General features: G+C 38.6%; 1 pseudogene; it reads left to right on the top strand.

The window, feature by feature from the left end:
• The first annotated feature begins 619 nt into the window (after positions 1–619).
• On the top strand, positions 620–1,649 carry LOC103209232 (annotated as a pseudogene).
• Positions 1,650–19,259: the final 17,610 nt, after the last annotated feature.

Here is a 19,259-nt window from a genome sequence, read left to right as displayed (position 1 = left end):
AATGTATAACAGAATAACAGATATATAACAGAGTATTCAATAGAATAATCAGCAGCTGAAAATAGAAAGAGTAATGCACATAATAGAAACAAAGATCTGTAACCTAAAAAGACTTTTTTGAAACACAATACCTTGTTGACAATTTTTTTAAAAGAAAAGTGCAGCAAAGCTAGTGAAGAGCACAATATACCATGACTGAAAAGATTAAACTTAAAAATTCTACCATATTTCTTAGCAAAATATAAAATAGTCAGATATCAGAAAAAATGAACATAGTAAAGATTGATTCAAGAGGTGAAATACAAACAAATAAGTTTCAAAATGAGAATGGGGAGAAATTATTATCAAAAAGTTTCACAGGTGATGCCATCTTGGTGAAGGTGGGGTGGTTTCAGGAAGTGAAGACCACTGAAGTGGTGGCAGCAGAGGCAGCAGTACAGGACGGCGGAGGCCTGAAGCAGAGCAAAGGACGCAGTAGCAGCAGCCCCAAGGGCAGCAGCAGCCTGGATCAGGGCAGCAACTAAGGGGCCAGGGAGCAATGCTGGAGGCCCAGGAAGGGGTGCAAGGACAGGGCCCTACTTGAGGAAGGACCTGAGTCTTCTGGCATTCATATTCCACCATGGCCACAAGCACTTCTGCATTGCCAGTGCCTGTATGGACAAGCTGAGATACAACTTACTGCTGGCAGGGGCCAGAGGGGCCAGGACAGAAGTAGAACCTAGATTGCATCTCTTCCCCTCACCCAGGGGCCAGTGCAAGAGGATATAGTCTGCATAAACTACAACATCATGGAAGCCATACCCTGCTATGTCACCCTTCTGGTAGGTGGAGTTTGATGACCCTAACTTGGTGCTGTCTTGAAGAGGCTGGTGGACATAAGGAAAGGGAATACTCTGCTACTGACATATCTGAAAAATAATTTCCCCAACCTATGTAAACATTATAACCTCCATCAGCATCCAAATGTGGAGCTGCTGGATCAGCCCTTGTCAGCAGAGCAGTACACACAGGAAAACGTCTCCTCAGAAGATGAAAATGAGAAAATGTGTGAGGATACAAAAAAACCTAGATCACTATGAAATGAAAGAAGAGCGAGCTAAGGGCAAGAAGTCTGAAGATGAGGGCACTGGAAAAGAAAACTTGTCTAGATTAGAGAAAATTAGAAAGAACCAGAAGCAAGATTACTTAATTGAGCCATTTCAGTGTCCAGCTCAATGCAGGCCACTGACCAGCTAATGAGAGAGCTCAGGGATATATAGCAATCACAGGTTTCAAAGGCAGAAACTATGCAGCTGAACTAGCAAAAGACAGTCTATATGACTGACATGTCAAACTCCTCAAAGCTGACCAGAACAGTGCTTTACACAACAATCTCCAGATTCTCAAAAAGAAACAAAGAACTGACTTCATCTTGCTTAACTTTCCTTTAAGATACTTTCTATTTGACCAATCAGTTGTCAGGGTTGTGTCTCCAAATCCCCCCAGAGGGTATGTTCTGGCAGAGGTGTCATCTGCATGGCACTTCTAACCAACAGGGCTGGAGCACACCTACTTGACAGACTCCATAAACATGCAGATCAGTGCCACACTGGAGAATGGAAAAGTATGAGTGCTGATTACAGCACGAATCTCAATACAGTCTTACATGAGCATCGCAGTCCAACAAGTTCTTGGTGCAGATTCATGTGACTGGTGCACACCCCAATCTGTCATAAACAATTATATCCCTCTCTCTATATCCTCTTCTGAGTCTGCCTTGAATTTCTGGCAATTCTCTATTGATGTAAATGGTTGTGAAAGCAACCATTTTTCAATTACCTTCAGCAAAATTTTGCTTGCATGTGATATTAATGATATTATTTAGCAATTTTGACATTCTGTTGGATTATCTTTCATTGGAATGGACACATATGTGGATCTCTTTCAGTCAGTTCACCAGGTAGCTGTCTTCCAAATTTGTAGGCATCAATGAACAATTCCAGACTTAAATCCATTTATTACAACACCTCAACTCATTTTCCGTCAGTCCCTGGAGCCTTGTTTTTCATCATTTGAGCATGACTTAAAATGAAAAGAAACAACTGAAAATGTCCATTAGTGGTCAGAACATGGAATGTATGAAGAATGAATATAGAAAACTTGGGAATTGTAAAAAAAAAAAAGGAAGGCACAAAGATTGATATCTGGGCATTAATAAGCTGAAATGGACTGGTATTGGCAATTTTGCATCAGACATTCATACGGTCTACTATGCTGGGAAAGACAAATTAAAGAGGAATGGTGTCACATTCATTGTTAAAAAAGAACATTTCAAGATCTATCCTGAAGTACAATGATATCACTGATAAGATAATATCCATATGTCCACAAGGAAGACGAGTTAATAGGACTTTTTTCCAAATTTACACACCAAGCACTAAAGCAAAAGATGAAGAAATTGAAGATGTTTATCAACTTATGCAATCTGAAATTAGTCAAACATGCACTCAAGATGTGTTGATTACTAGTGAATAGAATGTGAAAGTTGGAAACAAAGAAGCATCAGTAGTTGGAAAACATGGCTTTGGTGATAGAAATGATGTTGGAGAGTGTATGACAAATGACTTATTCATTGCAAATACTTTTTTTTTTTTTTTAAGAACACAAATGGCAACTACACACGTTGACTTTCCCAGATGGAATACACAGGAATCAAATCAACTACATTCTTGGAAAGTGACAAGGGAGATGCTCAATATGACTAAGAATAAGGCCAGGAATATGACTGTGGAACAGAGCATCAATTGCTTATATGCAAGTTTAAGTTGAAGCTGAAGAAAATTAAAGCAAGTTCACAGGAGCCAAAATACAAGCTTGCACGTGCCACTTGAAATTAGACACCATTTGAAGAATAGATTTGACACATTGAATGCCAATGACCAAACACCACAAGAGTTGTGGGATGACATCAAGAACATCATATATGAAGAAAGCAAAAAGACATTAAAAAGACAGGAAAAGAAGAAAAGACCAAATTGGATGGCAGAAGAGACTCTGAAACTTGCTGTTGAAAAGAGAGTAGCTAAAACAAATGGAAGAAATGATGATGTAAAAAAGCTGAACAGAAGATTTCAAAGGGCATCTGAAAAAGACACAGTATTGATAATGAAATGTGCAAAGACCTGGAGTTAGAAAATCAAAAAGGAAAAACATGCATGGAATTTCCTAAGCTGAAAGAACTGAAGAAAAAATTCAAGCCTAGAGTTGCAATACTGAAAGATTCTATGGGGAAAAAAATGAACAAATATTCCTTGGAAAAAGTGCAGCTAGAATATTCCTTACAAGCAAGAATGGCGAGAGTTCACCTCTTGTACTTTGGTCATGTTATCAGAAGGGACCAATCCCTGAAGAAGAATATCATGCGTGGTAAAGTAGAGGGTCAACAAAGAAAAGAGAAACCAATTGACAGAGATACAGAAGATAATCCTGGAGCTCTGAGCTTTGAAAGGAACTACACACAAGTGGATTAGGCACCAACTAGTGGAAAAACTTGAACAAAAACAGTGAGTACAGAGATGGTTGGAGCTGCAGACTGTCAGCTACTCTGACAGGACCAACAGCCTGAATGCTTCCAAGGGTTGTTGGGACCTGAGAATTGACCTAAAGATCAGCCCTGGTCACCAAGGGCTGCAGGGATGACTGCGCTGGTGGCCTATGACTAGGAAGGGAAACAGCAAGGAGGCAGACAGCCTGAGCTTTTGACTTTCCACTGTCTGGAGGGTGCAGCCATTTTTATTGCTTTCACGTGGCAGCCATTTTGGATATTTAAAGTGAACAGGGGCACAGCCATTTTTAATGTTTATAAATGGCAACCATTTTGGATTTTAAAATGGTAGCATTCTCATTTGGATTCCAGGAACCTAAGAATAGGCTCTGTTTGCTAAGGTCAGCAGAGATATATGAGAGACTGACAATAGGAAAGAAGACATGTGGTAAATGTACAAGTGCTGTCAACTGGTGAATAGAGGAGCACAGCACAGCACCCTGCTTATGTAGATAACATACAAAGGAAACAAAAATAGTGGGCAAGTCACTCCAACATACAATCACCAATTAAATATAAACACAAAAACACCACAATGCCTCGTAGACAAAAGAGCATAACAGTCCACACAAAGAAGCAAGATAAAGCAGGAGAAACAAGGGACCAGGATACAGACCCAAAATACATCCCTGGGGAAGAAGCAGCATTGGAACTCCCTGATAAGGAAATCAAAAAAATTATATTCAGGTATCTCCAAGGAATTGATAGGCAAATGAAGGAAAACACTGACAAAATTGAGGAAAACACAGAGAAAACCCTACAACAATTTCAAAAACCAATACAAGAACAAAATGACAAAATAAATGAAAAATTAGAAATGATACAAACTCTACTCACAGAAATCCAGAAGATTAATACTAAATTTTCAGAAATAGGTAAGACATTGAATGGGCAAAGGAGTAGAACTGAATCAATGGAACACAGAATTAGTGAGATTGAAGGCAAATACTTACTTGAACATGTCTTTGGAAAGGAGTCAATCAGAAAAAAGATCAAAACAAAATAAAGAAAGCCTAAGGTTCATGTGGGATACCATCAAAAGGAATAACCTACACATAATTGGAATTCTAGAACAGGAAGAGACAACTAAAACCACAAAAAAAAAAAAAAAAAAAAAAAAAAAAAAAAAAAAAAAAAAAAAAAAAAAAACCAAAAAAAAAAAAAAAAAAAAAAAAAAAAAAATTCTAGAAGATTTGTTGGAAGAGAATTTTCCTACTATGATGGAAGATGAGAATATATCCATTCAGGAAGTCCAATGAACCCCAAACAGGACAGACTCTGAAAGATAGTCACCAAGACATATCATCATCAAACTTACCAAAACCAAAGACAAGGAAAGAATCCTGAAAGGAGCATGGGAAAAACAAAAGTTTACCTACAAGGGGCAACCAATAAGACTAAGCTCGGATTTCTCAGCAGAAACCATGCAGGCGAAAAGACAATGGGATGGTATATATAAAACGTTGAAAGAGAAAAATTTCCAACCAAGAATTATGTACTCAGCAAAATTGTCCCTCATATATGATGGTGAAATTAAGACATTTCCAGATAAGCAGAAAATAAGGGAATTTGTTAAAACCAGACCAACCTTACAAGAAATGCTAACGAAGCCCTTTGGACAGAGAAGCAACAACAGCGAACAACAACTGACTATTAACACACATGATGATATAACCCAGAAACCAACCCAGCTATGGAAGTAGCCAAAGTAAAGAAGCCTACAAGATTGTGAACAGGGAACCAGAGGCATCAATTGACAAATGAGGACAACTACAAACCAAAAAGAGGGAAAAAACTGTGTCATTACAGAACTTCTAGATGGTAGGGAAGTCAAGACAACTACAAGATAGAACAGACTGTTCTAACCTTGGGAAGAAAACTATAAATCACAGGGTAACCTCAAAGAAAAATTATAAACCTTCACATCAAAATAAAAAAGAGGACCAGCATAAATATTTAGCAAATACTAAAACAATAGCAATGAAGGAAGTGATAACACGATTCATAAACAAAATGAGCTCAGCATTAAAAAAAAAGAAATTATAGGAGCTCTGGTAGCATAGTGCCTAAGGCATCTGACTGCTAACAAGAAGGCTGGTGGTTCAAATCCACCAGCCACTCCTCGGAAGGAAGATGGGGCAATCTACTTCCGTAGTGATACTGCCTCGGAAACCCAAGGAGGGGTCAGTATGAGTCAGGTCTGACCCAACGGCACGTAACAACAACAACAACGTAGAAAATTATAAAGAACAAAGAAATCAACACCACCAAAAAGCACATAACAAAAATGACAGCAACAAATTCCTATTTGCTGATAATTACATATCTGGCAAGGGAATTATCTCTAAGATTTATGGTAAACTCCAACACCTCAACACCAAAGGAATTAACAATCAATTGAAAAATGGGCAAAAGACTTGAATAGACACTTCACCAAGGAGGATATTCAGGTGGCCAGTTAATACATGAAAAGATGCTCACAATCATTGGCCATCAGAGAGATGCAAATCAAAACAACAAGATACTATCTCACCCCAGCACTGATGGCAAGGTTCAACGAGACAGAAAATAACAAATTCTGGCAGGGATATGGAAAGATTGGGACTCTCATACACTTCTGGTGGGACCTGTGAAGTGATACAACCACTATAGAAAGCAATATGGCAATTCCTTAGAAAGCTGGTATTGGAGATACCATTTGACCTAGGTATATATTCTAGAGAGATGAGAACCAGGACAGGAACAGATATTTGCACACTCATGTTCATCACAGCACTATTTACAATAGCAACCTATGTGCCCATCAGCGGAAGAGTGGATTACCAAACTATTGTACGTACACACAATGGAATGCTATGCAGCACTAAAGAATAATGTAGAGTCTGTATAACCTGCATAATATGGATGAATTTGGAGGACATTATGCTGAGTGAAATAAGTCAATCACAGAAGGACAAATATAGTATTAGTTCATTATTGTGGAGTGTCAAGGAAAGGTTTATATATGGAGGGAAACTTTCTTTGTTGTTTGTCAGGGGTGGGAGAGGAAGAGAGGGAACACTGCAAAAAAAAAAAAATTGCATTGACCCATGTCACTTTAGTTTTGTGTATTTCACTCTACATGAATTATATTTCAATAAAATGCATTTAAAAAAAACAAAGAAGAAGAAGGTGGAAGGAATTCACAGTTCACTGTACAGAAAATGGGTCAATGTTCAACCATTTCAGGAGGTAGCATATGATCAACCTCCAATGGTACTGAAAGAAGAAATCCAAAGTACACTGAAGTAAATGGCAAAAAAAACAAAGCTCCAGGAATTGACAGACTATTCAATGAGATGCTTTAACAAATTGATGTAGTGCTGGAGGTGATCACTCATTAATGTGAAGGAATTTGGAGTACAGCTACTCGGGCAGTCAACTGGAAGAGATCCATATTAGTGCTCGTTCCAAAGAAAGGTGATCCAACAAAATGAGGAAATTATCTAATGGTATCATTAATATCACATGCAAATAAAATTTTGCTGAAGATAATTCAAAAAAGTTGCCATAGTATATTGAGAGGGAACTGCAAGAAATTCAAGCCAGATTCAGAAGAGTATATGGAACGAGGTATATCATTGCTCATGTCAGGTAGATCTTGAGTGAAAGCAAAAAATACCAGAAAGATGTTTACCTGTGTTTTATTGACTATGCAAAGGCACTTCACTGTGTGGATCATCACAAATTATGGATAACATTATGAAGAATGAGAATTCCAGAACACTTAGTTGTGCTCATGTGGAACTAGTAAGTAGACCAAGAGGCAATCCTTAGAACAGAACAAGGGGATACTACATGATTTCAAATCAGGGAAGGAGTTTATCAGGATTGTATCCTTTCACTGTAGTTATTCAATCTATATGCTGAGCAAATAATTCAAGGTGGAGTACATGAAGAATGCAGTGTCAGGATTGGGGGAAGATTCATTAACAACCTGGGGTATGCAGATGGCACAACTTTCTAGCTGAAAGTGAGGAAGACTTGAAGGACTTGCTGATAAAGATCAAAGTATGGACTATACTTCAACAAGAAAAGAAACCAAAATCCTCACAAATGGACCAATAAGCATCATCATGATAAATGGAGAAAAGATTGAAGTTGTCAGGGATTGTATTTTACCTGGATTCACAATCAATACCCATGGAAGCAACAGCCAAGAAATCAAACAACATATTGCACTGGGCAATCTGCAGAAAAACACCTCTTTAAAGTGTTAAAAAGCAAAGATGTCACTGTGAAGACTAAGGTGCGCCTGGCCCAAGCCATGGTATTTCCATTCATCTCATATGCATATGGAAGCTGGACAATGAATAAGGAAGACCACAGAAAAATGGATGCATTTGAATTACGTTTTTGATGCAGAATATTGAATCTGTCTTGGAAGAAATACAGCCAAAATGTTCCTTAGAAGAAGGGTGGCAAGATTTTGTCACATGTACTTTGGACATGTTATCAGGAGGGACCAGTCCCTGGAGAAGGACATCAGGCTTGGTAAAGTAGAGGATCAATTAAAAATAGGAAGACCCTTAGCAAGATGCATTGGCACAGTAGCCACAGCAATGGGCTCAAGCATAGCAATGACTGAGAGGCTGGCGCAGGACCAGGCAATGTTTCATTCTGTTGTACACAGGATTGCTATGAGCTGAAACTAACAACAACAACACACGTCCCCAAAGGAAGATGGCTAACCCTGCAAAGTCTTCCCCAACCTGTCTCTGTGGTTCCCTAGAGCTATAATATCCAGGAAACATGAAGAGAGAACCACAGAGACAGCGTGAGATCCAAAAACAGCATTCAAAACAATTATTCCAGTAGTGCCTAGGGAAGGAGGATGTTAGGTTCCATCAAATCACCTCCAACTCATAGCAACCCTATGTACAACAGAACAAAACACTTCCCGGCCCTGCACCAGTCTCACAGTGCTTGCTATACCTGAGCTCATTTCTTCAGCCACTGTGTCAATCAATCTTGTTGAGGCCCTTCCCCTCAACAAGATTCAATGTTCTTCTTCAAAAATACAATTCAAATGCATCAGTTCTTCTCTGATCTTCCTTATTCATTGTGCTGACCCTCAATTTACCAAGCATGATACCCTTCTCCAGGGAATGGTCCCTTCTGACAACTTGACTTAAGTAAAGGAGATGAAGTCTGGCCATTCTCACTTCCAAGGAGCATTCCAGATGCACTTCTTCCAGAACAGATTTGTTAGTTCTTCTGGCAGTCCATGGAACTTTCAGTATTCTTCGCCAACCTCACAGCTCAAAAGCATCAACTTTTCTTCGGTCTTCCTTATTCATTGTCCAGCTTTCACATGCATATGAAGCAATTGAAAACACCATGGCTTGGGTTAGGTGCCCCTTAGCCTTCAAAGAGACATGTTTGCTCTTCAGCACTTTGAAAAGTTCTTTTGCAGCAGATTTGCCCAGTATAATACATCATTTGATTTCTTGACTGCTCCTTCTATGGGTGTTGATTGTGGATCCAAGTAATATGAAGTCTTTTCTTTTCTTCAATCTTTTCTCTATTTACTGTGATAATGCCCATTGGTCCAGTTGTGACGACTTTCATTTTCTTTATGTTGAGGTGCCATCCATTCTGCACACTGTAGTCTTCAATCTTCATCAGTAAGTTCTTCAAGTCATCTTCACTTTCAGCAAGCAAGGTTGTGTTATCTGCATATTGCAGGTTAATGCACCTTCCTCCAATCTTGATGCCACATATTCTTCATCTAGTCCAGCGTCATAGATTATTTGCTCAGCATACAGATTGAATAGGTATGTGAAAGGATACAACCCTGAAGCCCTTCCTTCCTGATTTTAAACCATGCAATATCACCTTGCTCTGTTTGAACACAGCCTCCTTATCTATGCACAGGTTCCTCATGAGCACAATTAAGTGTTCTGGAATGCCCAATCTTCTCAATGTTATCCATAATTTGTTATGATCCATACAGTCAAATGCTTTTGCATAGTCAATAAAACATAAGTAAACATTTTTCAGGCCTCTGTATATTGCTGGAACTCAGCTGTAATCCAGACTATTGGCTCCTTACCTATGGTATTTGTTTTTAATTTATTTTCTTTTATTTCATATACAGTGCATTTTCTGGATACTGCGTATGATGGATATGTATGATAAAAAAAAAATGTATCTTTGGAGAAACAATAACAGTTTGTTGATTTAAAAGGAAAAATAAGAATATAGTAGAGGAAAGTTTTCTTTGTTAAAGAAAATAGATTCTAGAATAAACACTGAGAGAAAAATAGAAGATCAGTACAATGCAATTGGGGCTTTCAATTGGGTATCAGACTATTGTATTAAAGTGCATAATTGTGGCTACTACATTGTCATGGTCGATGAAAGAGGGGGAGGCCTTCAATGAGATGGATTGACATGGTGGCTGTGATAATGGGCTCAAGTATAGCAGGGATTGTGGGGCTGGCGCGGGATCGGGCAGTGTTTCATTCTGCTATGCTTGGGGTCGCTATGAGTCGGAAACAACTCAACGGCACTTAACAACAACAACAACACATTGTCAGCGGAGGTGTTTAAAACTATTTTCTAGAACAAATGAGGCCAAAACTGAATCTTAGAGACCATTTGAAAAAGAGTAACAGCATGAGAAAAGTCTTAGAGACAAAATATAACAGTTCATTCAATAATCATGTATTCATATATATCAACTTTTGCTTTGCTCTGAAAACTCATGGTGATGCCTGTGACAACTGTTTCTTCACTGTCATTAAAAAAATTAAAAGTGCCGTTGAGTTGAATCTGACTCATAGCGACCCCTCCTTGGGTTTCCGAGGTGCTATCTCTGTGGAAGTAGATTGCCCGGTCTTCCTTCTGAGAAGTGCCTGGTGGGTTTGAACCACCAGCCTTCTGGTTAGCAGTCAAATTCCTTAAGCACTATGCCACCAGAGCTCCCAAAAACAATAATAAAAATAGACTGTTTCAGGTCACCTATGTTCTACAACACCAAGGATTCCCAACTGGAGCCAGATCTAGAGACTCTTAGACAATCTTTGTGGGACTGAACAGGCTGAAGTTCAACCATCTGTGATCCACATCTGCCCAATAGTCTGTTTTCCTCATTGAACTTTAAAGTGAAACAAAATCAATCTCTATTTCATTGAAAACTTTTACTAAATACCATAATGGCAAGAGATATTGACATTATTCGCTTAAGGTTATAAGATTATTGCTGCCACCAAACACACACACACACTCACAAACACACACCCCAAATGAAAGCAGAGAAACAGTCACAACAAAAAGACTGGAAAACAAATGATGACAGAACTTAAATTCTACAATCTGTGTTGTTTGCTTGTTCCTTCAAAAAAATTTGCCTAAGACACATGTTATACATTTTAGAAATGAGACACCAACAACATTCCACCCATCTGTGGTGCAGTGAATTACATAGTATAGCTCTTTTAGTCATGATCTTTATGACTCTCATCACATGACTGGGTAGAACTACACAAATGTAATGTTCTTGTGGCCCACCAAGAAGATTGGCTAGCTTGCTAACAATGTATATAAGGTACATGGCACCATTGTAATGGTGGGACCATGCAAATAAAATATAAGGAACCCTAATGTGGGAATTGGTCAGTTTTGCCGACTCTCTAGGCTTAAAATGATCTATTCCAGAGAATTAAAGAGGGATCTCACTACCATCAATACAGAAGAAGAAGCTGGAGTGGAGTACATACTTGGACCCGAAACCCTGCACAGGACTTCCTCCACCCAGGAGAGAGAGAGAGAGAGAGAGCTACAACACTTTGCAACAATGGCAGAGAGACAGCAGGGAAACTGTGGCAGTGGAGACAGCAGAACTAGGAAACCAGAATGAGACAGGGCATCAGGCTTCCCAGCCCATAGAGCAAAAAGCTGAATGTCTTCAGATAGGAGACTTGCTAGCAGAGTGGGGTACCTCGCTATGCCCCTATCCACAAAGTTCAAAGAGCTTTGTAACACTTGTCCGAGCAGGCGGAGACTCAGGGGCCACAGGGTCAAGAGTCTGAGGCCAAAGAGAAGCATGTCTGTGGGACAGCTGAGAAGCAGCTATCCTGATTTGTATCCTGACTTGTTTCTGATCCTGAATTGTAACCAGTTAGTTCCCTAATAAATCCAATAATCATGAGCATTTTTTCTTTGAGTCGTGCATGACCATTTCAATGAATTATCAAACCCAGCAAAAAATGCTGTGGGAGGGATGGATGATGTAAGAACTGGTAAAAAAAGGTTAGAAGGTGGCAGTATGTCTGACCTCTGCCTCATAAGAACCACTCTTGGCTGCAGATCTTGACCTCCCTCCTTCTGAAGTTAGAAGAGGTCAGAGGACAACTCCTCATGCCCTTTTTTGCACCACCCCATCCTGCTGGGCTAAAATCCAAAGAGAAGTCAGGGATGCCTCTGAATTGATGTAAACGAAATAAAAGCTAGTCAGTCAACGGATGATGCCCATCCAATATGGCACTCAAAAGTTCCATTGTTCTGTTGGTCTTTATACTGGAAGCTGCCACAATTTTCCTAGCACAGAAGTGAAAGCAACTCCAGAGCATCCTCCAAAATGCTGCTGGCCCTGCTTCTAGTAGCCTTGCTGGCTCTGAGCTCAGCTCAGAGTTCAAATAATGGTAAGTGGGGTGAGGGTGTTGTTGCTCTGCTTGGGGCTTGGGAGAGCACGCTGCAGTGAAAGAGGAGAAAAGGAGGGATGAGAGGAAAGATGAGCTTTCAGAGTTTTCATGACCAGTCATGTCACGCCACGGCTCTCATAGTTTCTTCAAAGTACAATTTGAAACAAGAGAAGAGTTTCAACCAGGGGAGTGGTGAGATAGGATTTGCCTTTATAGAAAGTCTCTCTGACTACACTGTAAAGGATGACAAGATGGTCCAGGGAAGTCCAGTTGTGGAGGTATCATAGTACTCAAAATAGTGCATAAAGGTGGTCTTGCGAAGGGATGCAGTATAGTTGGGAGAGATAGACACACATCACAGCTGTTTTGGAGAGAGATCCTGGTGACTCTCTTGAGAAACATGCTGAAGTAAGGAAAATATTTCATGAAGAAGGAGGGCAGAAAAATACTAAAATATGATATATATTGTTGTTGTTGTTTGCCGTCGAGTTGACCTTGACTCATAGAGACCCCTCCTTGGGTTTCTGAGGCAGTATCACTACGGAAGTAGGATTGCCCAACCTTCCTTCCGAGGAGTGGCTGGTGGGTTTGAACCGCCAGCCTTCTGGTGAGCAGTCAAGTGCCTTAGGCACTATGCTACCAGAGCTTATATATATATATATATATATATATATATATATATATACAGAATTTAATTAACCTAAATTACCATTAAGTTTCAAGGGATCCAGAGAAACTTAGAAAGGTTATTTCATTTGGTGATTGTGGTTGGATTCAGTGTAGTAACAATGCCACAGCTCTTTAAATTATCCTTCTTTTCCAATGGCTATCACAGACAGTGGCTGACACATAGCTTGTGATTAGAAGTGTACCTTTCCCTATAGAACAGTGTGAGCCTAAAGACTTAACTTTTCACTTTATCCTCTGCTTCTTTTTCTTTTTTAATTTTTATTGTGATTTGGTTTTAGGGAGCTCTGATAGCGTAGTGCCTAAGGCACTTGACTGGTAACCAAAAGGCTGGCAGTTCAAACCCAACAGCCACTCGGAAGGAAGATGGGCAATCTGCTTCTGTAGTGATACTGCCTCAGAAACCCAAAGAGAGGTCACTATGAGTCGGGTCCAACTTGACGGCACATAACAACAACAACAACATTGTGATTTGGGTGAAAGTTTACAGAGCCAAATCATTTTCCAAACAGCAGTTTATACACATTTTGTTTCATGACATTGACTGCAATTCCTGACAATATAACAGATCTCTTCCATTTCATCCCCATAGTTACTTCTTCCCTGTGTCCTTCCCTCCCATACGCATACAAATACACGTGTAGAAACATTGTCTGCCAACTCTATACATGGTCATGGGCACATTACCCCCTACCTTGACATATGTGATCATTCAGCCTGTCTACCCATCTATCCACCCATAGGTCAATGCTTGCCATCACTGAAAATGCACTACTGTGCATGCAAAAGGTTCATCTTTGTTGTCTGTGCGTCCCATGTACCTCTCTCTATCTTCCTCTTCCTCTGTGACACCACTTCTGCTTCTTTTCTTAGATGACGTCTATGAAAACAATTCTGCCATAACACTACATATATTTTAATTAATCCTCAATCATTATTATTTCCCTCTCTTCTCAGGAAATTTTTAGTTGGCCACTGTTTTGTTTTACAGCAAGCTTTCTAGAGCTACTTAAGACTATCTTATTTTTTAGAACCCACCTCACAGACACACACATGTGCAGATAAATGTATCTAGCCATATAGTCACCTACATAATTTATGGGAAAATATTTTCTCAGAAACAATAAGAAACAAAAGTATTACTTTACTATATATTTATATTTATTTAGGAATATATACCAACCCTCCCCGCCCCCCCAAAAAAAGAGTGGACTAATTCTGACATCTCCCTCCTAAACAGACTCTTAAACTGATGGTGCTTCCTTCAATATTCTTCTTTATAAAAATATAGTTTCAGGGAAAAATGCAAAGAATTAAGGATATGGATCCCTCCTCTCTGTTTCTCCATTCAATAGTGACTGCATTGCTGAAAAAAAAAAAAAAAATTGTCACAACTATTTAGTGAATCTTATATGTTTCATCACTTTGTCTTTCTCTTCTCCCTCTCAGTATTTCTCTACCTGGGTCTTAGACCCTCAGACACCAGCTCTAGTTTCCAGATATGGCTCAGGTGTCCAGATTTGGTGTCACAGTTGGCATATTCTTTCAAAGGCAATAACATAACTGGCAACATAATTTTATGATCTCTTTGCTTCACTTCTCTCCTTGGAGACATCCCCTGGTAATTAATTATAAGAAGATATTCAAAGTCTCTTATTTGCCAACTTTAGAGGCACAGGTTTGTGCCAAGAGCAAAGAAACAATCTTTTCAATATCACCAGTATATGGATTCAGAGGAATGCTGCAACAAGAAGCAATGGGCAGGAGGGAGATTGGCAATTGAGAAGCAGGTTCTGGAAGGAGAGGGCTGTCTGATATGGTCTGCAGAGATATAAATGACAGGAGACTCTTCTATCACTCAGCTCATCCGTTCTTATGTGTACTCATCCAGATATAGAAAATCCAAGCCAGGGCCTTGATCAGGAGCCTCAGGGACCCCCTCCTGGAGGATTTCCACCTGGAGATATCCCTGATTATGAAAACCAGAATGATAGTTCTCATCAGAGACCACCCGTAGAAGGAAGCCATCACCACCATCCTCCCCTACCACCTCCTGAAGACCAACAAGGACCACTCCCACCACCAGGTCATCACAACCATCCTCCCCCTCCTCCTCCTGAAGACCAACAAAGACCACTTGTACCAGGAAGCCAATTCCATCATCATATCTTACCTCCTCCTAGAAATCACCAGAGACCACCAAGGCCTGCCCAATGGCAACCACCCCAGTAATCTGGGATTTGGTGGCAGGTATGATTCAAGTTAACTCTCCATCAAAAGTCTAATTCCTTCAGTTGTGAAACTTTAGTGTGTGTATGAATCAGCTAGAAACTTGTTGAAATTCCATAGTTCTGAACTGCATTCCTAAAGAAATTTATTCAGATATTCTGGGATATGGCAGTGAGACCCTATATTTTTAACCAACTCTTTAAGTTATATCTGATATGGAGCATGTTTTGAGAAACATAGCCCAATATTTTCCTGTTCTCTAACAATCACCTGTTTTGTGTTGGGTTGGTAATAGGGAGGAAGAGCAGTGTTCTTCTGGTTCTATGTCTCCTCTTGGAAAACTCAATGACTTTCCAATCTCAGGCCCACCTCTCAAGTTTTCAACTGACCACTGTTTTCCAGCCCTGCTTCACATCAGTCCTCTCGCATCCAATATACCTACTAAATATTACTTTAATTCATGCTGGCAAATTTTATCTAGCTTTTTAAAATAATCATTTTCTAATTAAAACATGTTCAAAGTAAAAAAAGAAAAAAGAGCATGAAGTTAATTTTAAAGGTATATCTCATCTGAATCTCCCCATTTCATTCCCAAAAAACCAGTATTGCTAACTCTTCTTGACTATCTTCTTGGAGCTATTTATGCCTTTACAAACATATATAACACTTTTTCTAAAATTGATATCATACTTTATATGTAGATCTGTAGTTTGCTCTTTTCAAATAACAGTCTTTCTTTAAAAACTTCCATATCCATTCATAGAGTTATGTTGATCTATTCAATCTTTTCTTTACAATCATATCATATTCCACAGTGTGGCTATGCCATGATTTTTTAAAAAAAAAAAAACCCTGTATCAATGAATATTGAGTGTGATTTCAGTTTTTCACCATTCTGAGAAGTCTTGCAAGAATTTGAAAAATTAAGAACTCTTTGTAAAATATATCTTTGAATATTTTCAATAACAAACAAAACATTAAAAAATCTGATAACTTTTTTTCATTCATCTTATAAACAAAAACTTAAAGCACATTATCAGCTAGGTGCATAAAAGTAGTAAACAAAAATAAATTAGGATGAAAAAGAGGGTGGGGAGGAGGGGGGAAGAAGAGCTCTTGGCTGCTTCATTTCCAGTAATATCAGCCAGCAATGCATTAGAAAATACTTTCCATGTCATCATTTCTCTTCTCAGAAACTTTTGTTTGCTTGTTTGTTTCAGAAAATGAAAAAGAAGATATGGGTCCTTCAGGAAGCTATGACATTGGAACAAAGCAATCATAATTCTGTCTTCAGTATACCAATAGAATAATCAGCATCCAATTTCTGGTTGCCATCTCTGTTTCTGGGGTTTTGCGAGTCTAGAACTTGAGGGTAATGGACACCAGAACCATAATATAAGGGTACTCAGCACTCATTCTCATTGATACTCCCAGGCAGCTTCATCCTGGGTCACTTTCCCAGAAAACATTTTTTATTTGTTTTTTGTTTGGGAACAGGAGTCAGTCTCTCTTCTTTCCACCTGTTATTGCCTCCTCCTTCCATCTGGCTTCTTTATCCACAAGCCAGCTATCAAGTGAGAATTCATTTTTCCTTTCCTTTCAAGAATTCTATGGCACAACACAATTTTTTAAATTATTTCCTGATGTTTCATTGGTGTTCTGTTCATTTTGGGGAAACAAGGAAAATATAACAAATGGGATAACATGGCAAAGGCTGAGTGAATCCCCAAAATTTCCCAAATTATTAATCCTGTCTCTAGAGAATGAATGTCTCTCAGGTCTCTTATGCTTTGAACATATTACACCCCAATCTCCCCCACCCCTTTTTTTTAATCACCACTCAATTCTCTCCCCCTCCAGATCTCCCACCATTCTTTAACAAAAACTGAGTGGATTTCATAAGGAACACAACATAGTCTATGTTAAAGAACAGAGAATATGGAGTCTTTCTGACATGAATCTAAGTCCTAACTCATTTTTATACTACTGCTACATTTCTGGCAAGTACCATGAACTCTCAGGCAGCCTTAGTTTTCTCATCTATGAAATGAGTATTAAAATACCTACTCCAAAGTGTGAAAATTAATGGGATATCATGCATAAAAACTGGGTACAAATTGTCTTCACCATTTCTGAATAATTATTGAGAAAAGAACAATAAACGTGAAATAGAAAGGAATTAAATGCCCTCAAATTAATATGTTTAAGAATTATTGAAAGACCTAATCAGAATATTATCTGATAATTTTTCTTCAGATTTTAAAAATAAAAGATCACTTTCTCAATATTTTTAAATGCTTTCAGACTTATAAACTTATTTGTAGAAGTATTATTACTGTATTTTTTAAAAGTATTTATTAGTCTATTGTTTGTGATGGAAGTTAAATTCATGACAACTTGAAATAGAAAGTTTTCTTAAACTTCAACCAGATCAGGAAATGAGTTAGTATAATGAAGTATCACTTACATAATGTCAAAGTTCAACACCCAATTTACAGTAACATTTTTAGAATAAGAAAATAGAAAAATAATCTACTTTATAACAGTTTAAAAAGCTGGTTCTTAGTCAAAACAATAAAGGAAAAAAAAAAAACACCTTCTAAGTATAATCCAGAAAGCCATGCAAACTTTAAAAACAAAAAGAGGAAACTAATCATAGATATATTGATTTGAAACTTAATAGAATAACATTATGTAAAACTGTATTCTGGTATAACATTTTCAATGAAATGAACATTATTCTAAGAATATATAAATTAACCAAATTTAAGTCCAGAAGCTTAGGAAAACTTGACCACAAACATTTAGCAAACACTAAAACAATAGCAATGAGGGAAATGATTTTAAAAATTAATGAACAAAATGAGCTCATCACAGATTATTACATGTGTTCTGGTTACCTAGTGCCGCTCTGACAGGAATATACCACAAATGGGATAGCTTTAACAAATAGGAGTTTATTCCTACAATTTGGAGTCTTTATGTCCAAGTTCAAAGTGCCACGCTCTAGGGGCTGGGTGAAAGCCCCTCAACCTTGAGGTCTAGCTCTGCCTCCTGCTCCTAGCCCACTGGAGCTAGCGGTGTTTCCTCACTCAGACAGCTGCTGGCTGCTGAGGCTGAGAAGCCCCAAGGTTGACAAATAAAAAGGCACAGTCTCAATGTTACCAAATCACACAGCAGGCCATTAACTTAAGTCCATTGTAAGTCTCAAGGTCAGCAGAACATGTCATGCTGCTGAGCAATGACATGGCTACATGCAGAGTACAAGCATGCCATTCTAGAGACCATTCCCAAGACTTCTCCTTATATACAGGAAGCAGACCACATCCCAAAGGCAGCTACTCAGCTGGTTGTGGTAGAGCCCACCATGGAGTTGATTGCCAGTCTCATCATGGGGAATAACTACCACCAACTTATACCACCAGCCCAGCCACTCAACCAAGCCCAGCCAAACTGACACACAAACATAACTACCACAACATGGAACAAAGAAATCAGCAACACCACAAAAAAACACATAACAAAATGACAGCAATAAATTCATACTTGTCTATAATTACACTAAATGTGAATAGATTAATGTACTAATCAAGAGACATAGTTATAGAATAGAAAAGAAAATATGACACATCAATATACTGTCTAACAAAAAAAAAAAAAAAGCCAAACTCACTGCCATCGACTCAGATCTGACTCATAGCAACTCCTCCTTGAGTTTCCAAGGTGGTATCACTAGGGAAGTAGATTGCCCAACACAGAAACAAAAATACAGTAAAAATCAAGGGTTGGGAAAAAAAATCTATCAAGCAAATGGCAATTAAATTAGAGCTGGGATGCCAATATTACATTCTGGTAAAAATAAACCTTTAAGACAAAAACCACCATAAGAGAAAGGAAGGATATTATATAACAATTAAAGGATCACTAGAACAAGACCACATAACCATAATAAATATCTATGCATCCAATGAAAAAGCCCCAAACTACATAAATCAGACTTGCACAGAATTGAAAAGACAAATAGATGACTCTACAGTAATAGTAGGAGACTTTCATATACCACTTTCAATGAA

Source organism: Orycteropus afer, unplaced genomic scaffold, assembly GCF_000298275.1.
Source record: "Orycteropus afer afer isolate SDZICR_OR568_19922 unplaced genomic scaffold, OryAfe1.0 scaffold00488, whole genome shotgun sequence".
Classification (NCBI taxonomy): domain Eukaryota; kingdom Metazoa; phylum Chordata; class Mammalia; order Tubulidentata; family Orycteropodidae; genus Orycteropus; species Orycteropus afer.
The sequence above is the reverse complement of the archived record's forward strand: the minus strand, read 5'-3'. Positions and strand labels throughout refer to the sequence as shown.